This window comes from Arvicola amphibius, chromosome 1 (genome assembly GCF_903992535.2).
Source record: "Arvicola amphibius chromosome 1, mArvAmp1.2, whole genome shotgun sequence".
Lineage (NCBI taxonomy): Eukaryota > Metazoa > Chordata > Mammalia > Rodentia > Cricetidae > Arvicola > Arvicola amphibius.
In genome coordinates this window covers 195,948,819-195,970,117 of record NC_052047.1, presented here as the reverse complement: position 1 = coordinate 195,970,117, position 21,299 = coordinate 195,948,819, and positions in this window count along the sequence as shown.

Below are 21,299 nucleotides of genomic sequence, written 5' to 3'. Positions count from 1 at the left end.
GCTCACTTGAACTTTTTGTTCACACTTGATGGTGGTGTTTTAGGAGGTTATAGAGTCTTCTCTTAAAACACTATTATCATGTGTGGGTGGTGCTGAGGTGAAGTGAACAATGCCACTCTGGTGTGCACGCTAGGTCAGAGGATGGCATTCTGAAGCCTGATCTCCTGCCCTGGGTTCCAGAGATCAAACCCAAGTGGCCAGACTTGTGCTATATGCATATCTACATTAGCACACCTACATGCCGAGCCACCTATCGGGCCTGAGGCTGTGGAGCTTTTAGGAGATGGTGTGTACTTGGAGGAGGTGAGTCTTTGAGGGGGGAGACTCGAAGGACCTTATTAGCCCTTCTGGCTTCTGGTCTGAGCTCTATGCAATGAGCTCCCACTTCCACGCCTTCCCCGTGGTGACCTGTGTTCCCTGAATGGTGAGCCAAAGCGAACTCTTTCTCCCTGAAGTAGCTGCTGTCAGGTAATTGGGAATGTTGGAAAGAAACGTGACTACAGAGGAACTATGGCAGTGTGGACTGCCCCATGTCTCCTCAAAGGGTCCTGTAAGCAGGTTAGTCAAACTCAGCCTAGGATTCTCCTTTCTAACAGGCCGTTTCCTGCTTCTGCTTCCTTTGCCTCTTGGCCCCTTCAGTCCCTGCTACTGTAAGATCTTCCAGCCTCACTTTTCGCTCAAGAACCACGTCACCAGCTGAGCCTGGTGGTGCAGGCCTGCACTCCTGGTTATCAGGGAAAGGGAAGCAAAAGAATGGTGAGTTCAAAGCCTGCTTGGGCTACGGAGTGACTGCAAGGGTTAGCCTGAGCAACTTGTTTCGAAACAGAGAAGAAGAAGGCGGAGGGTGTCTCTGGGTGGAGTCCTTGCCTGCCATGCTCAGGCCCTGAAGGCAATCCCTGTTCAGACCACACACAGCAGAGATCAGGGGTCTATCCCATTTGCCACCAGAGCTGTTAGGTCTTCAAAGGACTAAGCTGTGTGCGAATCCCACCTGAGCTCCATTGAACATCATGACCCCAAGAGAAAAGGGAGTAAGGTGGTGTTTTCATTGCAATCCACACGTCACGCCACTTTACACAGGTTTCCACACAGATTAATTTCAGAGTAATTATCCTAGCTTCACTGTACTATGTAAACCACTTTGGAGAAACGTGACGAGCTTGTAGAGTAGGCAGCCAAGATCCTGGCAACTACAAGGGTTTTGGAATTACTCCTCCAAACTCCCGTGTCTCTCCCGTTCAGGCAGCGAGGTCTTATCTGTCTTCATTTAGAGGAACAAGACAAGATCTTGTAATTAACATATTGTCATCAACTTGGAATATCTGCCCAGCTACAGAGCGGGGTTGAGACGGGGAAGGAGTAAATGAGCCATAAATTTAGAGAGCTGGCGCACTGTGGTCGTTGTCAGAATACGCAGGCAGACTACAGGTCAGCTCCCAAGGGGCCACACAGGAGGAAAATGTACTTCCTGTGCAACCTCCGTGGTGCTGGGTGCAGGAGAAGATAGTGGGAGTCTGGAGTGTGCCGGGGCAGTGCAGCTAGGGCGTGTGGTCTTTTTCAGGGATGGAGCAGACACAGTGGGGTCCTTGGAGCTGACAAGGACCAGCAGCTGATAGAAACCATCAAGGTTAGTCATCTCCAACCCGACTTGCCAGGTAGCTCGGAGGGACGGGTGCTGGGAGAGCCGCTGAGTTCGGGGCCGGTGCAATCACGGAGTCTTCATCAGTTGTGCTACACGGCAGCCATCGACTGTATGTAGTTCTAGTGGGCCATCCAGGTCAAGGTGCACGCAGACCCTGCCTGGGGTTCCGACCTTCTTCCTTGCTTCTAGACAGCCATATTTCTACTGTCTTTACGGGGCAGAGGACAGGACACTAATCCCACCCAGGGGACTCTGCTGTCTTCATAAAACAAAACACAAGTCTCTCCCCAAAGGCCACTGATGTCCCCGTGCTGGGGGACAGTACGTGGATTCAAACCTTCGGCCCAGAGCACATGACCACTCTTGAGGGCGTGGGTGACGGACCCTCTGCAGAAAGCTGCCTTTACCAACAGCTAGCTAAGTCTACAAATGGTTAAGACTGGGCAGCTTCCTTTCCCACAGTTCCGTCTTCTGGGGACAAAGTAGGAGAAAGAAGACAGACTCAGCTGTAGTACAGCCAAGCTGGGGCTGCAGCACACAGTGGGGTGAGTGTGTCCTGTTCCCGAAAAGGACCCGAGGTGCCTAGCTGTGACTAACAGGAAAACAATGGGGAAGAGCAAGATATGGACCAAGTCTAAAAATAGAAAGCAAATTCAATCCATTCAGTGTCGTAGGGAGCAGTGCCATGTTCTTTGGGAGGCCAGTGGCATGCTGTCCCATCTCCCTTTTAAATTAAGAGTTAAATAGTGTCCCTCTCCATTTAGGGGCCTGCATTCTGATGAGTCTCTTCTGGCTTCGCAGGGTTTCTTTTTTTTTTCTTTTTGGCTCTCTGACCCAAAATCTCCATTTCAATAAGAACATCAGGCCCCGTCACAGCCTGTGGACAGCTTCCACGGAACTACCTTCCTCTGTGGGTCCTTTCCTAGGGCACTTGGCAAGCTGTGGGAGCATTAGATGGGTCAGAGGTCAAGAAAGAATCAGGCCGCTGCTTAACACAGGAACTCCACACTTCAGGAAAGAATATTCTGCACAACCCATTTCTTTCATCCTCTGCATTTAAATGGCTCTGGATTAATGGTTTTCTGGAAGGGAACAGGACTAGGCAGGCGCCCTTCCCGATAACAGCTCTAAACCAAAGCAGAACTGTGTGCACAATGGACCCAGCTCCTGATCTGGCTCTGAGGGCACGGGAAACAGTGCTGTGTTTATTCAGCGCTGGGGATTTTTATTTGGAGAACAAAGGCTATCTTTTCTTTCAACTCTGAGACCTGTTTGCCAAGATTGTCTTTATTTAAATGCTCTGTGTTAACCAGCAACACCTCCGTCCTCTCCAGCACGACAGTCATTTTACCCTCCAGCGTTAAAACAGACAAAATACAGCAGCCCCAAGGACATAATGTTAAGACCATCTAGGGGTCCCCACAAGTCAACAGGGGCTTTGGCAAAACAAAGGGTCTATTGCACTTGACACCTTGGCCTTCCTCCCAGAGGTCCTTAGAGCTACCTCTCCCTTCCTTCTTTCTCTCTTAAAAAAAAATTTAAACAGGTCTTACGGGGGGGGGGGGGGGTTGGAGAGATGGCTCAGTGGTTAAAAGCACTGACTATCCTTCCAAAGGACTTGGGTTCAATTCCCAGCACCCACATGACAGTTCACAGCACTCTGTCAGACAACTTTGACCTTCTGGTCCTCCTGCCTCCAATCCCAAGTGCTAGGATTACAGGGGTACCATTCCCTGCTTATGTGCTGCCAAAGATCAAACCCAGGAAGGCTTCCTGTGTGCTGGCGAACACTTTACCAACTCAGCTTCATCCTAGTTTCAGGAGCCCTCAGTAAGTTCCTCAGATCTAGTTTGCCCAAATCTGCCACCCCTGGAGGGCAATCGGAGAGCAGCAGAGAATCTGCGCCCCTCCCCCAACCATCATGTAACCTTTAGCCAAAGGTTGACTAAACACCTGCAGGGCTCCCTCACCTTCTGGATGAGGAATCACTTAGACTTGGTGGGATTGCAGGCTGCACTAGCTCCTCCCCCAACCCCCCCACCATTGCTGCTCTGACCCCTAGTAGATCACCACGTGACTGCATTTGAGAAGGAAGTCCTAAGGAACCTGAATTATGAGTATCCTGAAGGTGGAGCTAATTTCACCTGCAGATGTCTTCATGAGAAGAAAGGCAAATGTGGCTGCTGGATGCTCAGCCCTAAACAGGACATCTTCATCTCCCCACCCGACGGCTCAGGGAACGCTGCAGAAGAGAGAGCAGAAGATCGTAAACCCGGAGGATGAGGAGGTTTGCTATGAAGCAGTGTCCTCTGGCCGTGGCAGAGCTGAGGTCATGCAGTAGCTGTAGCTGCCTGCACACACAAACACACGTGAACACACGCACACGCACACACACACACTCATAAATAAAATGAAAACAGGAGGTGACTAGTTGAGAAAAAAAGGGACCCAGAAGGCATGGGAGAGGGTTAAGAGAGTAAGTGGGGGGTTGTGACTATGATCGCAATATATCATAGATGGACATAAAATTATTAAAAACAAGCAACCAATTCAAACATAGACAGCAAGTATAAAGAGAACGCCACAGAAACTCACAGCTAGAGGGACAAAGAGGGATTCCTGGCTAAGGAGAAAGCCAGGAGAAACCAGGCTTGCCATGCCTTGGACTTCAAGCCTCCAGCACTGTAAGAAACAAATGTGTGTGACTTGTGCCACCATAAGTGTCTTCTGTCACGACAGACGACAGGTCCTTGGGAAGGTTTCCCTTCCGGCGGGCACCCACACCTCTGTAAGTTCACTCCAACTATTCCCTGTCTTATTGATCTGAAGGGCAAAACGATGTTATAAAGTTATTTCCTGGCTGTGTTTCAAGTCTTCATTTGGTTTATCTGCGGCCTCCTGGGGCACTAATTACTCTGTGAGGGATCTTTTCCTAATGAGGGCTGCCAAGCTCACCAGCTTGAGAACCTAAAACTGCCTCTAACACTTGTAAGCCCTACAAAGGCACAGGGAGTTTCCTTCAAAAGTCATTTTTCTTCTTTCTACCTGAAAGAATCTATTTATATAGAACTAAGTAGCTCTCCAGGAGCGGTGCGTGTGAGCGCGGTGCCTGCAGCTCTGAAGGTGAACGCCACAGTCCCTGGTTCAGTTTTAAGGACTTTTCTTCCATCTTGATTTTAAAACAGTATTAGGAGGATTTTCTCATGACAAGCAGCTTTAAAAAACAAAAAACACTGTTAATGTGATAACATTATTTTGTGTCTTGTCTCTGTGTCTAACCACTTACCTGCGTGGAGCCCCTAACAACTAGGATGAACTTGCTATGTGTAAGCAGTCGGGCTCATTAGTCGGCTGTGTGAACTTTACTTCAGTTTTCTAACTTCCTCGTGAAAGAAACTATAGGACCGTGGGAGATGATCTTTACAGTTTTTCTTTCTTTTTTTTTTTCTTTTTTATTTCAAGACAGGGTCTACTGTGTAGATTTGGCTATCCTGAAACTCAGGGGCTTAACCTGGCCTCAGACTCACCTGCCTCTGCCTCCCAGGTGCTGGCATTAAAGATGTGCGCCACCATTTCCACTACCCTCTCCGCTCTTGAGAGACACTATCAGACAACCATGCTGGGGTGATTGCACGGACCAGATATGACTTTCACTATAAAATAATGAAGGGAAGGACCTTTGCAGGTTAGATCTCGTAATGCCAAACTTAGCAGAAGAAAGTTTCTCCGGACATAAAACTCCTGTACGGTATTGGAAGTTTGTTGTCATATTCTCAACTTTTTGTTAATGTTTCTTTACAGTTAAATTGCATGTATTTATGTGTGCCCCAAGATGTGCCAGTGGAAGTCAGAGGACAATTTCCAAGAATTAGTTCTGTTCTTTCAACACGTCAGGCACGGTGGCAACTACCTGTGTAGGGGCATTTCATTTGCATTTTAACAAATAAAGCTTGCCTGAAGATAAGAGAGTAAAACAGCCCCACTGGCCAGCGTTACAGACCAGGCAGTGGTGACAAACACCTTTAATCCCAGTAACCACAGTAGTTGCCATAGAAACCGAGTGGTACATGTTTTTAACACCAGGCATAGAGAGGATTATAAAACGGGAGGAGACAGCTCTCAGTCACAGTCTCACTCTGAGATTCCTGGAGGCAGGATCGCCATTTCAGACTGAGGTAGAGGTAAGAGCCAGTGACTGGCTGTTTTTCTTTTCTGAACTTCAGTTTGAACCCCAATTTCTCTCTGAGTTTTTATTAATCGTGCTTCATATCTGTACCTGCTGAGCCACTGTTGTTTATCAATTATGAGATAAATCAGGGAACTTGCCTTTGTAATGTAGAAAGTGGAATTACTGAATGATGTGGGAGGGTTTTCTATCTATCTATCTGTTGCTTTCATTAGTTAATTAATAAAGAAAACTGCTTGGCCTGATAGGTCAGAACATAGGTAGGTGGGGAAGACAGAACAGAATGCTGGGAGGAAGAAGGCAGTGAGACAGTTTCCATGAAGCCAGCCATCAGTTCAGACATGCTGAATCTTTCCCGGTAAGACACCGCCTTGTGGTGCTCCACAGATTACTAAATAGGGGTTAAATCAAGATATGAGAATTAGCCAATAAGAGGTTGAGACTAATGGGCCAGGCAGTGTTTAAAAGAATACAGTTTCCATGTAATTATTCCGGGTAAAGCTAGCTGTGTGGGAGCCGGGCAGGATGAAAAGCAGACATGCCTGCAGCTCCATCTACAGCTGAAGTCCACTACAAAAGATAGAAGGACTCTTAGCGGTCACCTGCCCAGTTTTATGGATGTTAAAACTTCTGTCTAGGGAAGTGGGTTTCTCAAGGTCCTGTAATTACCAGTGAGGGTTGATGCTGGTGTTCAAATCTCCAGAGTTCTACTCAGAGAAATCTCTCTCAAGTATCAAGGTATGGCAGCAGATGGGAGTATGGCATGCCATTCCTAAGTATTTCCCTCTAAGGCTGCCCCAATGGAATGGCCAATCAGGGCTTTCCAGGCACGGTGTTGGTTAACTGTCTTAGGTAGGGTTTCTGCTGCAGCAAAACACAGAAACCCAAGTGGGGTGGAGGAGTTTATTTGGCTTACACTCCAGATCACAGTCCTTTGGAGGACATCAGGAGAGGAACCCAAGCGGGCCTAGAACCTGGAAGCAGGAACTGACGATGCAGAGGCCATGGAAGGGTGTTTCTTACTGGCTTGGTTCTCATAACTTGCTCATTCTGTTTTTTTATAGAACCCAGGACCACCAGCCCAGGGATGGCCCTACCCTCAGTGGGCTGGTCCCTCCCCAGTCAATCACTAATTGAGAAACCACCCTACGGCTGGATCTCATGGAAGTATTTCCTCATCTGAGGCTCCCCCCACCACCTCTCTCTCTCTCGACTCTAACTTGTGTCAAATTGACACAAACCAGCACCAGCTGGTTAACACTTAACTCTACGAGCTGAGGTTTGCAACAGGATGGGTACCTGCTGGAGGAGCTCCTGCGTCTTGACTTAAAAGAAAAATAAGAATTCGATTCCTTTTGGAACCGCTGACTGATAAGGGCCCTAATTTTATCTCCCTTCACATGACTTTTGGAATGAATGAGTAAAGTGTAGAGTATTGAAGTTGCTTATCTTGGAACCTGAGGAAAATGTTCTGAGGTTTGCAAGGTGGGTGGGCAAGACAAAATGTTGGCTTTCCTGGTTTGACTTTCAAGACTCAGAATTCTAAGACAACTGAGATATGGACCAGCAGCGGTAGTCAACAGAACACAAAGTGAGCTGTATGCACAATTTTAAAATTTCTCTTCATCATATTAAAAATTCCAAAATAGGTTTAGTAATATATTCTACTTGAACTATTTTATCCCAAGTATGATCATTTTAACACAGAATCAATGTAAAAATGATTACTGGATCTTCTACTTGCTAAGGGAAGTCACACAAAGACTTCAAGTCCTGGGCATATTTTGCATTTCTGGCCCATCTTAATTGGGGTTGGCCACATCTCGGGCACAGGAGCTACATGTGGCCTCTGTTGAGTGGAAGAACTCTGATAGCAGGATTCAGTCTCAGCTAGGTCTCCAACGCAGAAGTCCCTTAGAATACAGAGGATGAGCTGGGTGGCTGGGGAGATGGCAAAGTCCCTGCCATGCAACCCTGAGGAGCTAGGCTCTGATTCTGGCACATACATGACAAGACAGAGAGGTGGCTGGTACCTGCAGCCTTGGTGTTGGGAGAGTGGAGATCGCTGAGTTCACTAGCCAGCCAGCTAGCCAAGCAGACGAGCGTCTTTCAGTGAGAGACTGTGCCTAAAAATGGAGTGGAGAGTGTTGGGGAGAGACATCCTATGTCAGCCTTTGGCCTCCACATGATCACACACGCATGCATATACACCCTCATGCACATGTGTATACACCACAGACAGACAAGTGGGGTGGGGATCATCTTAGGGTGTTTCTACTGCTGTGAGGAGACACCCTGACCAAAGCAACTCCAAAGGAAAACATTTCATTGGGACTGGCTAATCCATTATCCTCATGGTCTAATCCATTATCCTCATGGCAGGAAGCATGGCGGCATGCAGGCAGAAGCGGTGCTGGAGGAGCTGAGACTTCTACGTCATGGTCCGCAGGTAACAGAAGGAAACTATGACACTGGGTGTGGCTTGAGCATATGTGAGACCTCAAAGCCCACCTCCACAGTGACACACTTCTTCTACAAAGCCACACCTACTCCAACAAACCACATCTCCTAATAGTGCCACTCCCTATGGGCCAAGCATTCAAAAACATGAGTATACGGAGGCCATACCTATTCAAACCACTACAGTGAGAGAAAGAGAGAGAGAGAGAGAGAGAGAGAGAGAGAGAGAGAGAGGGAGATGGAGAGGGGGAGGGGGAGAGGGAGAAGGAGAGGGAGAGAGAGAGAGATCTGGCCTCTCTCTGTAGACCATGCTGACCTCAGACTCAGAGATCTGTCTGCCTCTGCCTCAAGTACTAGGATTAGAGGTGTGTGCCACCACAACCCAGCTTTATTTTTTTTCTCTCTTTTAAATGTCTACCAGTCTGTGTGTCTAAGAAATGCCCAACTTTTAATTTCTTTTTTTTATACTTTTTATGTTTTGTGGGGGGACTTGTGCCAACAACACACACGTGTGGAGGGAAGGAGAACATGAGTGGAAGTTGGTTCTCCTTTCCCACCTGCAGCTCCTGGAGACCCAACTCAAGCTGCCCTCACTGCGGTGGCCACCTTCACCTGTTGAGCTGGGCCCAGTGCACAGCTATCCTGGGGTGCGTGCAGCCAGCCCCACAGGCTGGGCACGGTCTGGAAGCTGTTAATAAGAATTTAGTGCCTAAACAGAGTGGGGGGGGATGGGCAGAGAGACATAAATTAGTTACAGCTGGGCACGTTAACATGCTTGGCTGGCAGATTGAATTCTTGTCCCGTTCCAAACCGTCACCTCCTGTTGACCTTGCAGCCACTACCTGAAGGCCATCCAGCCCTAGCACACACCACCCCACCCCCATGGCCGTTCATTAATCACGGGCCTACGAGGCTGAGGCCTTGCCTGGCAGAGGAGCTGCAGGTCCTGCAACAGGATACCGCCATTGGCAGCTAGCTTCTCTTATCAGGGACTCGCAGTCGGAGAAGAGGCCTCTGTGGGCAGAGAGGGTGGCTTTTGTTTGCTTTTTCTTTTCTCTTTTAGCTGAAGGGAATTCCTGGGGAAAAGGGATGCCAGAGGGAGGGAAATGCTTGCCAATAAGAAAAATTCTTCTCAGCCAGACTCCTGCCCCACCTAAAGGACCATCCCAGCTTCAAAGGGTTCAGCAAGTGTTCTTCAAGCTCAGGGTCAGTCCCAGTCCATGGGAGCTCACTGGCCCTTTCTTGCAGAGAGGCCTGCTCCTGGTTTCCTCTGCTGTCAGGGCTGCGTTCAATCAAGGAAGACCAGGCACCCAGTCCTTCTTGGGTTTTCTAGGGTGGAGGCTAGACGGACCAAGGAAACTGCTAGAAATCTAGTGATCTCCCTGTCCAAGAGGAGAAAGCTGAAGGCAGAGAGCGCCGTGCCCCAAGCCTCACAACTAGACTGGAAGACAAGCCGGGAACTGGCTACGTATCTATCTGCCTGGCTGCTGGCCTTGCGTACATATCATCTGTGTGGCTTGCTGCTGAGATGTATATCGGTGGCTGTTGCAAGGGAAGGCTTAGAAAGAGGGCTGGGCATTGGGACCACACCCAAGGTCGAGCACGAGGTGGTGGGGGTGGGGGATACTCAGAGCCACTGAAGCTGCACTGGTCAAGGATTTGCCTCTTTCTCATTTGAAAGTTCCTGCATCCCTGCTGTGTGCCAGGCACCAGAGGAGGTGATAGGAAGAACAAGTCTGGAATTCCTGCTCTTGCCCCTTACCCTACTGGAGGAGGGCAGATAGAAAGGGGTACAGGGAAGGGGTGACAAGCACAGAAGGAAATAAGATGGCCAGGAGAGACCTTGCTGACAAATGGCACCTATGTACAATCTTCTAGATGTGCGCTGTTGAAGAAACCGCCTTAGCCCTCTGCTTCTCGGAAAATAACACACGCTAACAGCAATAGGGGAGTTGACTTAGCTCCCCTGCACCCTTCCCAGTCTTCATGCATTAAAGTCATTTTGTTCCCCAAGTACCTTGACACAGATGTCACATGGCTATGTGGGAAAGTGCTCTATGCCCTGGGGAGGCCACACAACTAATGCCAGATCCTGCTGCTGTCTCCCACATCTGGATGGATAGACTTGAACACAGGGCTCCAGCTCAGACAGAAAAGCTCCGTATGAAGGCTGACAAGACTTGCCCAATGGAGCATTTCTGCCAACTCAGAATCCTTGTGTTTCCACTTCTCCTCTGACACTGCACAGTGAACTTTTTCATTCATTAGTTAATTAGTTCATTGATTCATTCAGACAGATAGGGTCTCTGTGCTGAATGGTTTTATGTCAACTTGACACAAGTATAATATTTGCTATTTGGGGGCATTTTTTAATTTTTAGTGATTGATGGAGGAGGGACTATTGTGGGTGGTGCCATCCCTGGGCTAGTGGTCCTCAGTTCTGTAAAAAAACAAGCAAACAAAACCCCCCCAAAACCCAGTAGGGCAAGCAAGCAACGGGGAGCAAGACAGTAAGCAGCATCCATCCAAGGCCTCTGAACCAGCTCCTACTTCCAGGTTCCTGCCCTGTTTGAATTCCTGCCCTGGCTTCCTTCAATGATGGGTTACAATGTGGATGTGTAAGCCAAATAAACCCTTTCCTTCACACCTGGCTTTTGGTCATGGTTTTTCATTACAGCAATAGAAACCCTAAGACAGCTTCACTGTATGGTTCAGACTGGCTTCAAACTGCTGGTCCTCCTACCTCTGCCACTCTAGGGCCACCGTACCCACCTCTTGAGTGCCAGGAGTGTTGAACTCTGTCGTGCTGAGCATGATGGAAGGTACACGGAACATGGCATCTGGTATGCATCCAGCCCTAAAAACTGGGCCTTTGCATCAGACATGTTGGGCACGATGGAAGATTAGCAAATATGGCACTGACATGAATCCAGTCCTGAATATCAAGTTTTTGCATCAGACAGATACATCCGGGAAAAATGTAGGCAGGCTGACGTATGACCTACAATGCTGCACAACCGATTTCTAAGGTCAGAGCCCCTACAAGGCAGGATGGGGAGGCACAGGCCTGAGGAGCGGGTAGAATACAATGCAAGTCACATGAGCAGTGTGTAACCAAAACCACCCTGAGCTGGGGAGACGGCTCGGGGGGTAAAGCACTTGCTGTGCCAACCCAAGAACCCGAGTTTGACCTTCAGAAGCCGGGCTAAAGCAGCAAGAGCAGCAGGGGAGGTGGTGGCGTAGGCCTTCAGTCAGGAAGCAGAAGCAGGCTGCTCTCTGGGAGTTCGAGGCCAACCTGGTCTACAAAGTAAGTTTCAGTCAGGGCTGTACAGAGAAACCCTGTCTTGAGGAAAGGAGGAGGAGGAGGAAGAAGAAGAAGAGGAAGAGGAAGGAAGGAGAAAGGTGCGGCTGAGGTGAAAACAGGGAGATCCCTGGGCTGCCAACCTAGCCAAAGATGAACGATGCTGAAGGAATGACAGCCAAGATTGTCCTCTGACCACCAAAGCAAGTCCACAAGCGCACACACACACCCTGCATACACACACACACACACATACACACACACACACACGTACACACGTACACACCCCACAAAACAAAGCACCAGCAATCTATTCTGAAGTCTGTTTTCCAGATGGGTTAAGATGGCCAGGCCTCTAGGTAGGACCCTTCCCAACAGGGGCTGACCGAAACATCATGAATCATGTTCCAGAATCTCCTCAGGAGAAGTCACATCTTTGACGGCTTCTTCCTACCTCTTTGTCCTACCTTCCCCACCCCCGTTCCTGTTGGGACAGTCACACTGTGTATCCTTGCACATGAATCGAACCACACCCCAACTCTGCATGAACCCCACCACAGTCAAGTCAACAGAGCTTTCATCTCGCAGGGCCTCTGGGGGCCCGAGTGTTCTGGTCCTGCTCAGCTGCCCCATCCACCCAGGGGTCGCTGGCTTATTCCCATTGCACTCCCTGGGTGACCTTTCTCAGGGCTCCAGGAGAGAGACAGAGTTCCCGGCACAGGATGAGGACTGGGTGGGGTTCAGCAGAGCACTGTGTAAAACAGGCACGTGCTCTTGGAAATTGTCAAGGGGACGGATCATGAATCCATAATTTTTTGATCAACAAAAACTGAAATAGAAGCGGAGGCTATTCATTATGCTGCTAGGTTTAGAGCCTTTAACAAGAAACACTCATGCTTAAAGAGAACACAATAGGTCCTCAAAAGTCAGTCTCGCGCTGGTCGCTGGCCAACGGGTTTCAGAATTTCGGTGTGTTGTAAGTGGGGTCAGGATAACATATCAGGGTGTTCAGACTTTCAGAAGTTTGTCTTTCTGTTTGAGTGGCTTTATTTCAATTCCCATTCGAAGTTCTTTTAAAGATATAAGTAAATAATCAAATTTATGTTTGAGTCCTGGCAGCCTCATTTTTCTAAGGATGGAGGAGTTCTTCACTCTGTGCCACACGTCTCTTCACCAACAGCCTGGCAACCACGCTTGTGTTGGCGTGTTTGTGAGTGTGTAGCTTGTGTTGGCATGTTTGTGAGTGTGTAGCTTGTGTTAGCGTGTTTGTGAGTGTGTAGCTTGTGTTGGAGTGTTTGTGAGTGTGTAGCTTGTGTTGGAGTGTTTGTGAGTGTGTAGCTTGTGTTGGTGTGTTTGTGAGTGTGCAGCTTGTGTTGGCGTGTTTGTGAGTGTGCAGCTTGTGTTGGCGTGTTTGTGAGTGTGTATCTTGTGTTGGAGTGTTTGTGAATGTGCAGCTTGTGTTGGCGTGATTGTGAGTGTGTAGCTTGTGTTGGCGAGTTTGTGAGTGTGCAGCAGCTCCAAAGCTTATATCTGGTTAGGTCCCCTTATTTTGACAAGACAGGCAAGGCTGCTCCAGAGCCAGGCTGCAGGAGAGGGGAGGGGAGAAGGTCCAGCTGAGATGGGGAGGGGAGCCACAGCTCTGTCTAGTGCTCCCCTATCCCACTGGGACGTCAACTCGGGGATCTTCATGCACACAAACATCCAACATCAGAACCAAGGGACCCTTCACCCTGGCTCAACTCAGCACTGGGTGGGGGTGGGGTGCCTAATCAAAGTCTCTTAGGTCCCAAAAGGAGGACAGGGTCAGGCCAGGACATTCAGGGTCGAGGACCAGGAAGTCTATTCTAGACAAAGTGTGAGTGAGTGGTTTCGTAGGACTGACCCCGGCACAGACTCCAGCAGTAATACCGTGGCAGGCTGCCCCTCAGAAGAGGGACATCAAACATCAAACAGGGAAATGAGACAGGAACCCCTTAAATCCCTGCTGGCCTTTGCAGGTCGAGACAGGAATGAACCCTTCTGGAGGAGGTGGTTAGGCACTGACCAGATCAAAACTTAAATCCAGCCTTCTTAGCTTCGGGTCCAGTGGTTGCATTAATTGAAGCCCCAGGATTAAATGCCAAGAGCCCTTACTCTAATTCTGCCACCCCCGTCAGCATGCCTCAGGAGACCAGCAGTGTTTATCACGTGGGTCCTTTCTGGGGGTGACGAAATGGAAGAAACAGGAGAGGTGTTTATGAAGCATTTACGGAACTCTAGGAAAGTACGGAGCTCTCTTCCACGTGGCCAACGTGAGTCAACAGTCTGCCTTGATCGTGTGGAGAAATTCGTCTTTTTCCAGTAGAGCACGTGAAATCACATGAATACAGATTCCACTGTCTCTAGGTTCTGCTGGAATTTTGTGATAGCAAATATTGATGGAAGTTGGTGAGCCGCTGGCAGGGTCTTGTCAATGTTTGAGTTCTCTGGAAACTGACAGGATGTAAGGGAGAGCATTGGAGTGGGTTCTGGCCTGGTCTCTGTTACCAACTGTGTGTCCTTCTATGACCTGCATGGACTCATGGCCCACACAGCTACCACATTTGTAGGATGATGGGGTTGAACTAGATCTTTTCCAGATCTACAAATGGGTGATTTTATGACATAAAGAGGGGGACACCATGGCTAAAATCATCTGATGTTAATTTGGACTTCAACCCCATTTTGATAAATGTTTTCAGGCTCAGGAGGTGGCCTGAAGTGCAGTTTCAAAAGCCAAACTGGTCTCTTCCAAAGCCCAAGTCAATGCAAGGCTTGTGGCCTTGGAGAGCCACTTGGAGTCTCTAGCTTCCCAGATGATACAGTATTTGGTGCCATTGACAACAAAGTCACTCCACATCTGGTTGGATCCTGCAATTAAACCAGTTTAAGGTTTTTGTGCTTCCATTTCTAGCTGTGTAGGCACTGTCCAAATATGACTACAAGTTCCCAATGAGAGCGATTGCCAGAATTTCAGTGATAATCTCTCAAGAATATTAAAACCCTATTAAGGAATGTTCTCAGCCCCAAATCCTACTGACACAGACTGACTCCCAGCAATCAGATGAGTCTCAAGTTGTAGACACCAGGTAGAAACAGGGCAACTTCTCCTTGTGGAATCACAGGAACCCTGGCTGCCGGCAGAGTCTGGCCCCATCTCAAACATCTGTGGCTCTCCCTTTCTCAAGTAAGGGGCAAAGTGAAAAAAGGTTTTCTTTGATACAGGGGATATCAAAGCAGCCAATGACAATGAACAACTTTCTTAATGGTACAGATTGATCACACCTATTTTGGGGTTACAGACACAATTTTAGCTTCTAAAGCATTCTTAAGTTTGTTTATGTAAGTGTTCCTAGTAGAGAAAGCCGTCAATATGAACCTTGAAACAGCATATTTGTGGTGCGCTGAGTAGTTAGGTACCCATGGCTGCTGGCCATCCTTGGGTAATGATCTGAGGAGCTAGCTTTCTCCTGCAATCCCTATACGACACATCCCTTCCCTGTGCCTACTGTTTGTGCACACATTTGTGACATAGGGGAAAACTCTTCAGGTCTGTAAGGAAAGACAATGCAGTGTACAGAATGTCCCAGCCCTACAAGCAACCTCTTGAGACACTGCATTAATTGGAACTCCTGCTTATTTCCAGTGGTGGTGGTGCAGAGGTTAGATGTCTCCAGCGCACAGACCGTCCATGAATGTTTAGATTAGGCATGGAGATTATTGCTGTATACTGTATCTAGAGTCACATTATGAACCACATGGTTTTACAATTTGAAGATTAACCCACTTGCCCCTCTTCAAAAGTTACACAAGACCTGCACAAGATTAAGCCAGTCAACATCCCAGAATGGAGGTGGGAGAGGCCCTGAGACCCCACCCATCATGTTTTATTGACAGCGCATGGCGGTGAAGGAGGGACTCTCTTTTGGTGTCCTGGCTGTTGGTAGATTGCTCATACTCCAATGGATGACCCCACGCCCATGTGCATATGTGGGCAGAGCCAACCAGATGCAAAAACTCACCAACAGCATTTCTTCTTAGAGAAGGCAAGCGGCAAGGATGGAGATGGAGGGGGCACTAGGGGGCATTGGAAAGAGACAGTGGCAGATGGGTATGGTCAAATATACATATGCATACCATTTTCAAGGAATACATTACCCTAGGGTATTTCTCTCTTGGAACCCCTCGTATTCTTTGGAGTTCATTCTCACTTTTCCTTAGTTAATGTACAACCACGCTTTTAAATTAAAAAAAAAAAAAAACCACATTCACTCTCATCAGGTGTGTACCACTGCTGTGGGGCAATGCCCTTGTACCCTGTAAAGATTTGTCACTCGTATTAGTTTGACAGGAAGTATAGGCGGGGTGACAAGATTAAAAGAATTCTGGGAAGACAAAAGGCAGAGTGACTCATCAGCCAGACACAGAGGAAGCAAGATGAGAGTGCCTCACTGAGAAAAGGTACCAAGCCACGTGGCCAAACATAATGAGAATTATGGGTTAATTTAAGTTGTAAGAACTAGTTAATAATAAGCCTGAGCTAATAGGTCTAACAGTTTATAATTAATATAAGCCTCTGTGTTTTTTTGGAACTGAACAGCTGCCGGACCAGGCAGGACAGAAACTTCCATCTACAACTGGTGCCCAAACATTTGGCAAGGCTTTCTACATAAAGCCCAAGAAACGTTTGAAAAAAAGAATTCTAGACAGACAAGAACAGAGTCAAGTGTAGCTTCTTGGTAACGGTCTTTTCTCTGGAGGGCTCTGTTTGCTGGCAGTGAGCAGAGCAGCAGCTCCTTTAGGAGAGGCTTCCTGACTCAGCGTTAGTGGCAAACCTCACGCCACAGCTCCACCGACAACACGCATACTGTGGGACAAGACTTCTCTAGGATGCTTCCATCTTGCAAGCTAGAGCTCTCCCTGCAACAAGGCCCAGGGATTTCTCCTCCCCCACTTGCAGCCCTTGCAGTAGAACTACCAATCGAAGGAGGATGACTATGTGAACCATCTCCTAGGAGGCTAGCTTGTGGGCACTTACTCCAGCACCTCTAGAAGACACACACAGGTGGAATCTCTCACATGACTAACCTCCCAATGGCTGCAGAGTCCTGGAGGAACCTCTAACCTCTAATAGAAGGCCCAGATGCCCACGATCACCCACCTTGCCCCAGTCTCAGCCTCTACTCCCTGCTTCTCGGGAAGCTCCATATAGAACTCAGTCTTTGCCCCTGATCAACCCGCATACACTATCTTTTCTAGGTCTGAAGCCAAAGCCCCACCCCAAGGCTGGGGTAAGAGAAGGGACACAGTGGAGTCATTGCCTGTGATCCCAGATGATAAATATTACAGAACACAGGCTTGAGTACGTGAGATTTTTTTTCTTCTTCCATGTGACAGGCCAAAGATGAAAATCTCTCTGCCCTTCTCCCACTCATGTTCTTGAACTTGAATGCACTTGAGCAGTTTGCTAACAACAGCTCTGTACGTCCACGTCTCTGTCGCCCGTAACTGTGCTAGTTTGTAATAAGAAGCTGAGGTGAAGGTTTAGCCGGACGAGGGGGTGGAAGTGCTGGGAACGTCTGTGGGACATGCTGTTCTGTGCATTCAAGTTGGCAGGTTCACACAGAGGAGGTCAACAATGCTGGGCACAGAAAAGGGAAGCCAAGGGGACGCTCTTCAGACTCAATGCCATGGCCAGGGATGCTCACATCTGCTGAGCACACGGAAAGCACAAATTTCCTCTTGAGGGAGGGCACATTCACCCGAGCCCAGTAACTGGAAATTCATAGTTTTGGTCAGATGAAAGGGACAGGAGACAAGCTCCCGATACCCTCCTTTAGCAGAGCTGGAAACCTGAGCACAGCGATTCTCTCCAGTTCCTTCCCCAAACAAGTGAACAGAGGGCTCTGCTGATTTTTACTTCTGCCCCTGCTGTCCTTCTCTTCAGGCTTCCCTCCATCTTATACACTTTGACCTTACATTGCCTGCAGTTTAAGTTGTGGGTTCCAATAGGGTATAACTATCCAACTATTCACACATCCTTCCTTCTACCTCCTCTGTCCATCCACTTTCACATCTATGGTGGTTGGCTTTAATCGTCAGTTTGAGACAACACACATGGGAAGAGAGCTAAAGATTAGGTTGGTCTGTGGCAGCTTCTGTGGGGAGTTGTCTTGATTACATTAACTGAGACAGGAAGACATAGCCCGCTGTGGGCAGCACCACTCCCTAGGCGGGGATCCTGAACTGTGTAAGCGTAGAGAGGGGTCTGAGTACAAGCAGGCACATGTGCATTCGTTCTCTTTCTGCTCTTCCTGTGGATGTGACTAGCTACTTAAGTTTTTGCCTTGACTTCCCCATAATGATGGACCATTATCTGCAACTATAAACCAAATAAATCTTTTTTTTTTGCCAAATTTCTTTTAGTTATAGTGTTTTATCACAGAAACAGAATGAAACCAGAATATCACCCACCCATCCATCCCATACTCATTGGGCAGACAGCTATGGACACACTATATGTGTTGGTGTCTCTAATGGATGCAGAGATTATTAGAGCAAGATTCAGAGAAACAAACGATAGTCCAATCAGAGAGATAAACCATGTATGTAAGTAGATAGTCTCAAACTCATCCCCTTCAAAGCAGTAGCTCCCAGTGGGCAAAGCTGGAGAGTTCTTCCCCATTGAAGGACCAGAGAAGTTGTTGTTGGCGGCGGGGTGCATAGGCAGGTCTATAAGTAGGACTATCTACTGACCTATATAATTTGAAAAGTTTGTGAACTATATATTTAGCAATGGACATCCTGAGATTTTAAATAACTTAAAATATTCTATTCTCCTTTTTAGCTTATGTGTCCTGGATGTTACTCTGTTTCCGGCTACAATCATGGCTTTTGAACTCAAACTTTCTCCGTGGCTTTATTTAAAACCTCAGATTGGTTGCTTGGACTTCAGTCCTAGAGTCCATTCAGTATAGAACAGGCCTATGGAGGCTATACCTTTATCAATCACAGCACAGATGATGCGTACGAGATGCGTACGGGATGCATGAACGGAAAGAGCACTATTGTGAGTGGAAGGCAAGGAATGTCGAGGGATAGGCACCAAAACTGCTTAAGACCACCTCCCACCAGGGCCACAAGTGCTGGGGACGAGGCAGGACAAGGTCTTGAGGAGATGGAGAGGGGTCACAGTGTTCTTTCTCTTTGTCATTACTTGCCCTGGCGTGAACTCTGCTAGCCCAGAGCTCAAGGGCTGGGGCCTGAAGACTTAAAGCTCACAGGCAGGAGTCTTTAAGGTCATCACAGTTCTGTTTTATTGATAAAAGAACCCCTGCCTTCTTTCCCCAACAGTTTGGAAAGAAAAATAAGTGAACTCTTCCCTTTAGTGAAAATGCTTTATTTCTATGTTTGGACATAGACAGCCCCCATGTAACCACGGACAAACTTAGAGTCGGGGAGCTTGACAGGGATGGTCTGAAGACACCAGGCCTTCCTCCAACCTGCTGGCCCTCCCTGTGTGGCCTCTGTGGTAGCCCTATTGCTCTTGCAGATACTCTCATCTTCTCAAAGACGTTGTCTTTCTGGGCTCTTAATTAGAGCTGTCAAAGTCATTTAATAAGTATGTTATATGCATACTCCAGGTATAATAGACAAGTTTAGATTAAATCTGTTATGAACAGAAATTTTCCTTTAAAAAAAGGAACTTACTCTGCTCAATAAAACACATTTTGAGCACCAACTATGAACCAAACTCTTCCAGAGCTGAAAGGTCAGGAGTCCTTGGAATGAGGTGAGGAGGACCTGTCCTTCTGGAACAAAGCCAGAAGTGTGTCTCCTCCCTCCTGGGGGAGGTTTCCTCTTTCAAAACAAGTTGCCTGGACCTGAAGTGTTCTACAAATCAAATCATCAATAGACACAAGGTGAATGCCCTAGATTTCTTCCCAAGAAACCCCAAGGCACTGGTCCAAACGCTTGTCTTGATTAGTATTATCTAAGATGAAGTTCCGAAGAGCCGTCTGAAGACAATTGCTCAGGGCTTGCCCTTGCCACCCAGCAAATCACACTCTCCAGTCTGCCAAAGATCCTCCAGCGTCAGGCGTGCCCTGGGTGGTAGTGGGTACCATCGTCAGGTGGGAGAGGTTGGGAACACCATGTTATGTGACAAGGCCTTTGCTTTTCCTGTGAAGGAGCCGAGCTCCTCTGTAGGTTATTGACCCATGGAGTCTGCGAGCTGGACAGTGCTCTATTTCTCTTCTGGAATGTCACAGCATCGACTCAAGGGAGACACACTTCCTGTGTTTGTGGTGCCAGGCGATGACTGGGCCTGGGCTTGCCCACGTCTGGGAAAAGATCTGACATGATTTGTTTGCTGTCTTTCCACTCACAGATGTGATTGAGTCCTGTCATGCTCCACTTTATAAGCAGAGGAAATCTACTTCCCCATTGCACCCATGGATGCTATGTTGCCAAGCTGCCCTAATAAAGTCCTTGTTTTCCAGGTCCCCGTGGCCCCCTAAACCTTCACCTCTACCCCATGTCATCCGTGGACTGGACCTGTGGCCCTCTCTTTGCTTCAGTTTCTCTGGAAAGCTAAAATTGTGTGGCTTTGCTTGGTGTGTGTGTGTGTGTGTGTGTATTTAATTTTTCTTTCTTTTTTCCTGAGAAACATCCCTCTCTACAGGTGCCAGCCACCCCCCCCACCACACACACACAACCCCACTGCCTTTTCCTCAGGTGTAGAAAGCTCTCATTAGAACATCTGGGAGTTCAGGGCCCTCTTCAGAATCAAGGCAAAGAAGAAAGCTAGAGTGTGTGTCTCTTGACAGGACTGCTTAGCTATAATCATAGATCTGTCACAAAAATATGCAGGCTTATGAGGGGTTGTCAAAGTTTTCCTCGAAGTGGGAAATGTCTGAGTGGGGAGGGGGATCAGCTGAAAGGAACAAAGAGGAAAACTCAAGAAGCAAGCGACTTTGTGATTTTTACAGAGCCACCATGCTGCAGACCCTGTCTTGGCTGCAGAGCCACCATGCTGCAGACCCTGTCTTAGCTAAGAGAGACTGCAGAGGATTCCAGAAAAAGAGAAAGATGAAGCTGCGAGCTGAGCACACAGGAAAGGGCCTCGATGTTTTGGTTCTCTTAGCCTTAATTCTGAGACAGCGAGGTGGGGGAAGTATCCATCCCTCATCATTCTAGTGGAGACATTGTTCTGATGGGCAGTGCTGAAGGCCACTGCTTCGTAGATGCTAAGTTACCCTGATGCTAACCTCCAGGGAGTTTATACCATGACTCCAGAGGATTTCTGGATTCTCTGGCATAAAAAAAAATCCTGGTGCTGGAGAGAAAGCCTAGTCCATAAAGTGCTTGCTCGTCAAGCTTAAGGACCTGAGTTCAAGCCCCAGTTCCCACCTATAAGAGTCAAGTGGGGCGACCTGAGCTTGTAGTCCCGGGGCTGCAAAGGGAAGGACAGGCAGCCTCTGGGGATCTTTGGTCAGCCAGCCAAGGTGACTTTGGATTGTACTGGGCTAGTGAAGTGCCAACATGAACACACATGTACACTTCTTTTCAAAGCCATTTGCATTTATATTTCAATAAAAAGGAGGGAGAAAATGCTCTGAGTTCTCTAGATGGGATCCCTGGAGGTGTTCTAGTGCTTCCAGGCTGGTCTCTTCACTGCTCCTTGACCATCG